This window comes from Leucopleurus acutus, assembly GCF_964270905.1.
Source record: "Leucopleurus acutus genome assembly, chromosome: 2".
NCBI lineage: Eukaryota > Metazoa > Chordata > Mammalia > Artiodactyla > Delphinidae > Leucopleurus > Leucopleurus acutus.
The window spans coordinates 88,530,082-88,539,891 of record NC_139143.1 but is presented as its reverse complement, the minus strand read 5'-3'; positions in this window follow the sequence as shown (position 1 = coordinate 88,539,891).

Sequence of the window (9,810 nt, the reverse complement as noted above, 5' to 3'; positions counted from 1 at the left end):
GGCTCTTTCCTTGGATCAGTTAAAATTTTTCTAAAGGATTAAAGGATTGAAAGCTGACTAGAAAGCAATGAGACTGATATATTCTTTTAAGTACCAGAATGTATTTATTCAAATTGGAGTTGTCCTTCAAAGAAGTACCCTGGGATTCTACACTGTATTCAAATGATTGTTCAAAACATTTTTGGAATGCCTCTCTTGGAAATGTCTTTAGGGATAGCTTACCAGCCACATGAAAGATGGCATCATCACTTACTCCGATACTATTTTCCTCCTTGCTGGCTAAGATAAGTACAAAAGCTAGGAGCATCAAGTGCAAAGCAGCATCTTTGCCTAGAGAGAGTGTGTCACTTCGATGGTGTCCTTGTGACATACACAGCAAGCAAAGTGGTGGCATAAAGCAACTGTGGGCCAGTCCCAACTACATCCAGTGGCTCTAGACCTCCAGAACAGAGCAGCTGCAGGAAATTAGCAGATTCCTACAGGGGTGCCTGGATATTCCAGATATTTCAAGGGTCCCTTTATTTGAGAGAGAGCTTGTTCCAGGACAGCATCCCTATTTTGAATTATCCTAAGATGGTCTCAGAGGAACTGGACTAATTGACTGTCAGGCCCTTCACCTTACCGACCCCTCTAAACAAAAACAAGCAAAACAAAACAACAAAAACACAGCATTTAGACTAGGAATCAGACTAGTAGGGCCAAACAGCAGAATTACAGAAGTTTGCTGATGGCTTAAATGATAATGGATCATCTACAGGTTAAGAAATAACTGTCCAGTGACCAACCACATGTTTCTGAATGTGCCCAGTATAACCTTCCAAAGCGCAGACTGAGGAAAAACTTCATGCTCACTATCCAGCCCAGGCCTCTTACCTAGGAGGTGCTGGAGTTACAGGAAATCTTGTGATACAGCCTATATGCAATGTTGGCAGCTGGAGGTAGAATAAGTATCCCCTTTGCTTCTCATAGATACTTCAAGAGCATTATCTCTCTGTCTTCCCCAACCCCCTGGTTTTGGAACTCATGTCATTAGCTTATAGCCTCCTAAGACCACTCTCCTTCATTTCTTAAAGATTTAATTCCTGGCTTACACTCACTATTTCCATGCTACTCTGGGCATAGTCTTTGTGGTTGCACAGTGAAGTCAATGATCTTTGCAATATTGCAGTTTTGACCTTCTCTTATGCAGAGATAATATTTACCTCCCTATATCAACAATCATTCCTCAGGCCATACCTCAAACTTTGTCAGTATCAAGAATTGCTTGCCCATAATCTTGAATTCAAGCTCAGACCAACATCTCCTGTCCTTCCAGCTCACTCCCTCAATTCTTTGACATCAGCGGGACCTTCAATCAATTGATCTTGCCCTCTTTTCACCGTCTCCATATCCCTCATGCTCTCACTTTCACCTTTGCCCAATTTGGGTGCCATGGCTAATTGTTATATATACTTAGGTCCTTTGCCACTTTGCCCTATTTTTGCAATTACCTAGCAAAGCCCAGTTCTAGGTTAATTCCAAGTTTTCCTACACCCCACCTATACCCACACAGTGGAATGAGGTTGGAGCAAAACAATTAACTATGTTGGCTGCTCTCATGAATTCATGTTCCCTAGTCTCAAGAGAGCCCTTACATATGGCCTGGCAATTCTATTACGTTTCTCTGGTCCATTCCCTTTCCTTTTGTCTATGTGACTATTTTACACCTCCCCCTTCTCTCTCCTCAAACCTCCAAGACGTCCTCCTTCATCCTAATTTTCTGTTGCAGACCTTGATTCCTTTTACACTAAGAAAATTGAAGCAATGAAGAGACCTTCTACTTGCTTTTCTACCACATGTAAAATCCACCTTCATGTGCATCCAGATATTCTTCCTTCTCTTCTCTGTTCTCCCATCTAATTCCAACCTGGTCTCATGTGCTCTGGATCCCATCCCTTCTCACTCAAGGACTTCAGTAATTGTTCTCACTCACTCCTGTATCATCAAATTTTGTTCTTCACTGGACCATTCTCAACAACATACACTCATGAAATTATTGCCCCCCCACAATTAAAAAGAAACAAAATGCTCTCCTGAGTCCATATCAATATCATACTGTTCCACTTCCCTTTTCCTGTTACAGCATCACTGCTTGCAAGGGCTGTCAAGATCACCATCTCTCATTTCTCTTTTGCCATTTCCTCTTAAACCTATTCAACTTTAACCTCACCATCCACACAAACTGCTTTGATCAAGGTCACCAATGACCCCCAAATTGTTAAATCCAATGGTGTTTTTTCAGTCCTTACCTTACTTGACACAGATTAGTCCCTTTCCAGAAAACATCTCTTTCACTTGTCTTCCAAGGCAACACTCTCTCCTAGTTTTCCTTCTATCATATTGGTCTTTCTCGGTCCCATTGCTGCTTATTTTCTCATTTCCTTCTACCTTGAAACGGGGTCAGTCCTTTGACCTCCCCTTTTCTCTGTCCACACTTACTTGTTTAGAGATTTCATCAACACTCTTGGCTTTAAATGCTACCTGTATATTGAAGACTCCCAAATTAATATCTCTTGCCTGGACCTCTCCCTGACCTCTAGTTTTAAATCTCTAACTGCCCATTAAACATCTCCACGTGTCCGAAACAAAATTCCTCATCCTTCCAAATTTGCTCCTCCTACAGTCTGTCCCATCTCAGTAACCAGGGACTCCATCCTTCTAACTTCTTAGGTCGAAAATCTTGAAGTTACCCTTGACTTTTTTCTCTCTCTCAAATATCACAACCAATCTATCAGCAACTCCTGTTAGCTAGACTTTCACAAATATCGCAAATTTGACCATGTCTTACAACTTCGATCACTATTACCCTACTCCAAGCCTTCCCTCTTATAGGGATGATTAAAATACCTTCCCAACTGGTCTCCCCACTTCCATCTCTGACCCCTATAGTCTGTTTCCTAACATAGTAGCCAACATGAAACTTTTAGAACTTAAACCTGCAATGGCTTCCCAATTCCATTGCCCTAAAGTAAAAGCCAAGATCCTTACAATGGCCTGTGAGGCCTTGACCGTGCTACAGTTCCGACCTCATCTACCCCTTTCCCCTATCAAGGAGCCACACAGGTCTCCTTACTATCCTTTAACACATCAAGCAGCCTCCTGCATCAAGGCTTTTGGGTTTGATGTTCCCTCTGTCTGCACTGATTTTCCCCAGATGTTACATGGCTGTCTTCCTCACCTCATTCAGTTTTCTGCACAAATTTAAGTCCAGCACAACCATCCTTTATAACCCTATTTAAAAGAAGTGTTCCATATTAGTTTGCTAGGGCTGTCATAACAAGATACCACAGACTGTTAAACAACAAAAATGAATTTTCTCATAGTGTGGAGGCTGGAAGTCCAAGATCAAGGTGTTGGTGGGTTTGGTTTCTTCTGAGGCCTCTCTCCTTGGCCTGCAGATGGACACCTTCCCCCTGCACAGTCCTCACATGGTCTTTTCTCTGTGTGTGAGCATCCCTGATTTTTTTTTTTTACATGTCCTAATCTCTTCTTCCTATAAAGACATCAGTCAGATTGGATTAGGACTCACTCTAACAGCCTCATTTTAACTTAATTACCTCTTTAAAGGCCCTATCTCCCAATAAAATCACATTCTTAGGTGCTGGGGGCTAGGGCTTCAACCTATGAATTTCAGGGGGTGGGGGAAAAGACACAATTCAATCCATAACACACTCCACCCCCATTTTCTTTATATTTCTACATAGCACTCATCACCTTATGACCTACCATTTACTTTCCTTGTTGTTTCATTGTCTGTCTCTCTCTGCTACAATGTCAATTCAGAGAGGGTAGGGATTTTTGTCAACTTTATTCACCACTGTATCCTCAGTGTCTAGGGCAGTGCGTGGGACACAGCAAGTAAGGAAAAAATATTTGTTAAATTAGTTAATGAATTTACTTAGTTATCTGTCTCATGGAGCCATTGAACTTGGCAGCCCCTAAACTCTCTCTCTCTTCCCAGGGTTGTTTTCAATCAATAAGCATTTATTTAGCATCTACTCTATGCCCAGTACTGTGCTCCAAACTATGAGTAGTTTACAAGACAAAAACAATAATTAAAAAAAAAAACCAATATTTTTGCAATGGTATGCACTGAAAGGCACTTACAAACAAGTACATATAAGATAAAAATAATAGTAATTTATGGCACAAACTTCAAGTGCAGTAAATAGACTAGGGGGTGTCAAAGTACACAGGGAAAACTTATTTGTAAAATGGGGATAACAGCTCTTATGCTTGATACAGGTTTGTGAAGATGAAATATGGTTATAGTTTATCAAACACTTCTTCGTATGGTAAATTTGGAAAAGACTGAAAACTCACAAGAAAAAAGAGACTTCTAGAGTCACATAAACTCTCTCTTCTGGATGAAGAAGGAGTTAACCTGCCTGGCAGTGCACAGGGGTCTGGTGCGTCTGGTCAGCCAATATAAGCAGATTACTGTGACGTAATTCTTGTAACATGAGTCCTTGCTGGGGTGCACCGGTGGGGCATGCTGGAGCCTCACAGAGGAGCCCCTCTCTAGCCTGCCCCATGCAGTTCAATACACTCTCTATAAAAATGCAGTAAAAAGCTCACTTGCCTTCACACTGCTGAATGCTTTTGACTCCAAATTATTTGAAATAGAAATCCTGACTGACAGTATTTAGGGAAAGAAGATGGATGAAATATCCTTAAAGGGAAAAAGGAGGAAATGAAGGAAATAAAATGGCTGTATTTTACCAAACTGGATGGTCGTTGAAAGACACTGCAAGATTTTGAAAACGTATCAGTCAGGGCTAACATAATTTCTAGCAGCAAATGATGTTGTGTTCCTAATAGTGGGTGGGGAGATTAAACCCTTTCTTCTAGACTCAAATAACTTTGGGGAAGCTGGGCAACGCTAACTGCCACCTCTTCATTATCACAAAGAGTCTAGAGTTCCTGAGTCTCAAGACTGGCTAGTGTGGGGACGTGCTCACACTTCTTCAATATCAGTGCATTATTCTGAGTGTTTAGCTCCTGCACCAAAAACCTAAGATCAGTTTGCTGTGTATGGTGGTAATAATACTTTATTTAGCTTTTGGATTATCTACAGATTTATCTGGATTGTCCCCCTCCCTTTTTGTTTTTGGCTGCGTGGCTTGGTCTTGTGGGATCTTAGGCCCCCGACCAGAGATAAGAGAACCCAGGCCCTCGGCAGTGAGAGCGCTGAGTCCTAACCACTGGCCTGCCAGGGAATTCCCATGGATTGTCCCTTATTAATAAGAATAATGTCAAACTGGCTTTCATCTGAAATCATAACAAATGCTTTTAGGAACTACATCAATTGTCTCCCTTATCTCTTCCACCTTTATCACCCATCAGATCTGAAGTGTGTACGGGTTTTATACAAAACGCGCTAAGTACAGGATTCCTTACTCTCAGGCGCTCGCCTTTCCAGCCCACCACCGATACCACAATGGCCTCGTCTGGTCTAGTCTAGAGTTCTGGACACGGATGATAGGATGATAAGAGTGGTGACAGCAAACACGGTAGTTTTCTTTTATGACACTGACGTCTGAGACTTTCAGAAACAATGTAAACATTCCTAACCTGTGCTTCATGTAATTTTATGACTTTCTCACTCATAAATTTAATCCACACTCAACTGTTTTTATTTCTAGGCCATATAACCCTCTATAGGGTAATAAGTAGTATGATTTTACTACCCACGGTGTAAAATAACTCCCTTTTCTTATGTCTCTCTTGCCTTCAGGAGATTCTCATTGCTTCTAATATTGATGACCAATTCTCTGTTTACTCTACAGAGTAACTTATCTACACTTATCTACAAGTGTAACTTCAGTTATTTTCCCTTTTAGGATTTGCATAGACCCAAATGACCTAAATGTTTAGGCTGTCTATAAATAATCACATATATAAAAAAAATCATCTGAGTTAAATTATCTTGAGTTAATCTGATGAAAAAGGTGAGCAGACAGGAAACAGCAGAAAGTCAAGGCAATAATTATGTTTTTATGGCTGACTATCTACTTGTGCCCCTTTCACTCCAATGTAAACTCCTTGACTGAGGCCGGGTTTTATTCCTTTTTTATCCCCCCAGTACAGTGGTTCTCAAACATTAGTGTGCATCCAGGTCACCTGGAGGGCTTGTTACAACCGATTGCTGAGTCTCACCCCCAGAGTTTCTCATTCAGCAAACCTGGAATGGAGTCTGTGGACTATCTAACAAGTCCACATATTCAACAAGTTCCCAGGCGAGGATGACCCTGCTGGTCTAGGAGCCATACTTTGGAAACCACCGCCTCACCACAAAGAAGGCTCACACAAAATGCTGGTTGAACTGAAGTAATCCAGTCAGAGGAAGACATTAGACAAACAGGCCAGTAAGAATTAGCGTATTAGTTGGGATAATAGCTAAGGCACTATTACAAAGAGATCTCAAGTTAAAGTGGCTTAAATGTGATACAAGTTTATTTCTCACATAACAGTCCTGAGGTAGGTGGGCAATCCAGGACAGAAAGGCAGTGCTGCTTGCCAAGTTCAGGGACCCAAGCTGGGGTTTGACCCTCCCCATGTTTCTCTTGTGGCTTTCATCAATGGGCCGTTCCAGGAAGTGGGAGGGGGAAGCAATTTCCTTTAAAAAAGATGTGACTTGGAAATTGCACATATCACTTTTGCCCACGTACCACTGGCTAGAACAAATTTATACCTTGCTGCAGGGTGGGCTGGGAAATGTAGTTTCTACATTTGAGACTATGTGCTCTACTAAAATTAAGGGTGAGAGTTCCATTCCAAAAGGGAAGAAGCAGAGATTGGATACTGGGGCATAGTTAGCAGTCTCTGCCACAACTTTATGGCAAACCCACATATAAAGTGACAAAAATCTGAACCATAAATACAATAAGAGTTCTTTGTGTATCTGCACATATTGTTTTCTGGGAGGGGTGGTGGGATGGGGTGGGGTGGAGAAGCATTTATGCTTAATACAGAGGTTGTTACTTCGAAATTAAGATGAATCAAAAGGCAACAACTCTTCCATTTACCTTGACACGTCAATATGCCAGTACATCAAAGGGACACCGGAATGTTCTTTCCTCAAAGGAGGAATATGGAGGAACAGGTGGTTTGATGAATATGAAATTCTGGAAGGTGTGAGAACGGCATTGAAGTCATGATAGTGGCTGGTGCCGAAAGGAGAGTGGAGCTGAGAGTGGGTAGGAGTGATAACACAGTGGTAGTTATTGCAGAACGGTGGGAAGGAAATAAGAAGGAATACACAGATGCCCAGACACAATATGAACCGGCGGAGGTAGCTTATGTTGGCTGTCGTGGTGTGAGACATGAAGGGAGACTTGAAGAGGTATGAAACCTACACAGGCATCAGGGAAGATCTTGAAACAGCAGGGGTGGGAGTTGTGAAGTACTGAGCTAGAAGAATGCCGAAGTTGAAAGGTGTCTTGTTTGTTTCTCTAGAAAATAAGTAGAAACAATACGTAAGAGAAGCAGCAGCAGTAGCTAGGTTGGGCTTCCATTTAGATATGGGGAGTGGGGAAGAGACACCCCAGAGCGAAAGCACATGCCCATTCTGCATGATGTGCACACGAATCACCAGGGCATTCTTTGTCTTCGTACTGAGCTTGCAGGGGTTTTAAAGATGACTAGAAAATAGTGAGTAGAAAAGGCAAGCATGAAAACAATGTAATATAATAATCATTGAGGAGACACCAAGCTCAGAAATTCCACTATTCGTTAATCTCAGGAGAGGAATCCATCAGAAAGCAATTTCTGGCCTTGAATTCCCATGAGTACTCACCTCCCCTTCTAGTGTAGGAATAACGCCTTTCTTGCTCACTGGCTGGCTGGTTCACGGTGGGAACACTTCTCTCCCCAGATCTGGCTCCCATGGTCATATCTGGACAAGCCACACAGTTTTTAAAAAAAAAAATTATCACAGGAGCTCCTTTTTGTGGTGGAGGCTGCTGAAAACTCAAGCAACTCTCTGGACAAACTATGTTGCTGGTTTTTTTAATCATTCAACTATTTATTGAGCATTTGTTTGTTGCCAATGTACGAGATAGACAAATAGCCATGCACAGAAACGACAAGGTCATTCTGATAGCCACAGGAATAAACAAACAGAAAGCATTCCAACAGTAGGGTCTAACTCAGAAGGTGGGGGTAGAGTGGAGAAATGAGGGCCTTCTCTCTGGTCCTTGAACAGGCCTGGCTTCTTCTCAGATCATGCACTCAAGGAAAGATTTCACCCTTATTCCTACTGATCCTCAAACTATGTGTTTGAACTAACCATTGCTGTCAGTGAGCTTCCCCGTGGGCCAGGCAAGTGCAGGGAGATGTGGTGGTAAATGCCAGGCACACGTGTTTCTTCATCCTGCACTCACAGATAGGACATGGGATGTGGCTTTCTTCCCAGGAAGACTCTGTATCTGAACATCTTAACTGAAAAAGGGATTAAGGTGGATATGATGAGTAAGACAGTGACTAGGTAAAAGTAGATTACTTTATTATAGAGTCACATAAAGTCACGTCATCATCTGCTTTTCAGAAACACTTCTAGAAAATAATGACTGTCATACTGTTTTACCGTGTGTACGTGCGTAGGAGTGGGGAAGGAACATTTAAAAGAAACGAGTTGCATTCCACAGAGCCAACATGGTTATACCCAATACTAAGGATTCTATTCGAGAGCCACTGAGTGCAACATTTAGAAGCTGTATTTCAAATAATTAAGAGTGAATGCCTGAGTTGATGTATTCCGGGGAGGTACAAGACTCAGAAGAGTTGCTACTTCTAGTTGCTACTCTACCTTTCACTGGCTTTCCATGTTCATCTCCACACAGGCAGGGAGGATTCTGAGGCTGGGGACTGTGTCTCATTTCTAATCCTTGGTGTTTAGATGGTGCCTGCAAAACAGGCACTCCACAAAATGTTTGTCCATTGGATACATCGGGTGGATCCACATGGAACTGCCAGCTTTGTTGGTAAAAAGGTACTAATCAAATACTGACACTTTCATATGGTTCAATCTAATATTTCCATTCTCAATTTGCTCACATACTGTATGGATTTGCTTCGCCCTAAATACAAATTTCATGTTTCTGTGTCCTAGTTTCTGATTGGGAAGCCCTTTCTCCTATCCTATATCTGTCTTATTCCTTCCCTAAACATCTTGGTTAACTGCTCATTCCTGTGCTCAACCAACATGTGCTAGCTAGTATCTCTGTGTGTTCTCCTCTGAGTTATAGGCACATTGCATTTCCCCTGTGCTTTTCACAAAGCAGGCCCTACATAAACTTTTGTCATAATGCTGAATTACATATCTGAGGATAAGTCACTAATGCTCTGAGCCCCAGTTTCCTTCCTAGAGAAATAAGATAATCCCAGCCTAGCCAATATAACAGAACTGTTGAAAGTTAACATATGAGGGCTTAAATGATTAACGGTGAAGCCTCTAGCTTGTCTGTCTAGGGGGGGTGTTTGAAAATGTTATGTGCTAGCAATAGGCAATCTGTTTTCAGCTCAATTTTAGAGAGGAATTGACTCTTCCCAGACAAAAATATTTCAAAAGTCCCCTCCAGCTGACAGAGTGAAAAGAGAATGTTGGTCACACAGGGAAAACACAGAGTCGATGAGAACAGACACAGTCATCATGTTAAAGAGGAGACCAAGCGCTATCCCATGGCACAGTCCCATTACCTAGTAAAACAGGCACACAGTGCTGGACAGAGTGAACCGCAGGAAACAAAGCCTGGGAGAAGGCAGCCTAAA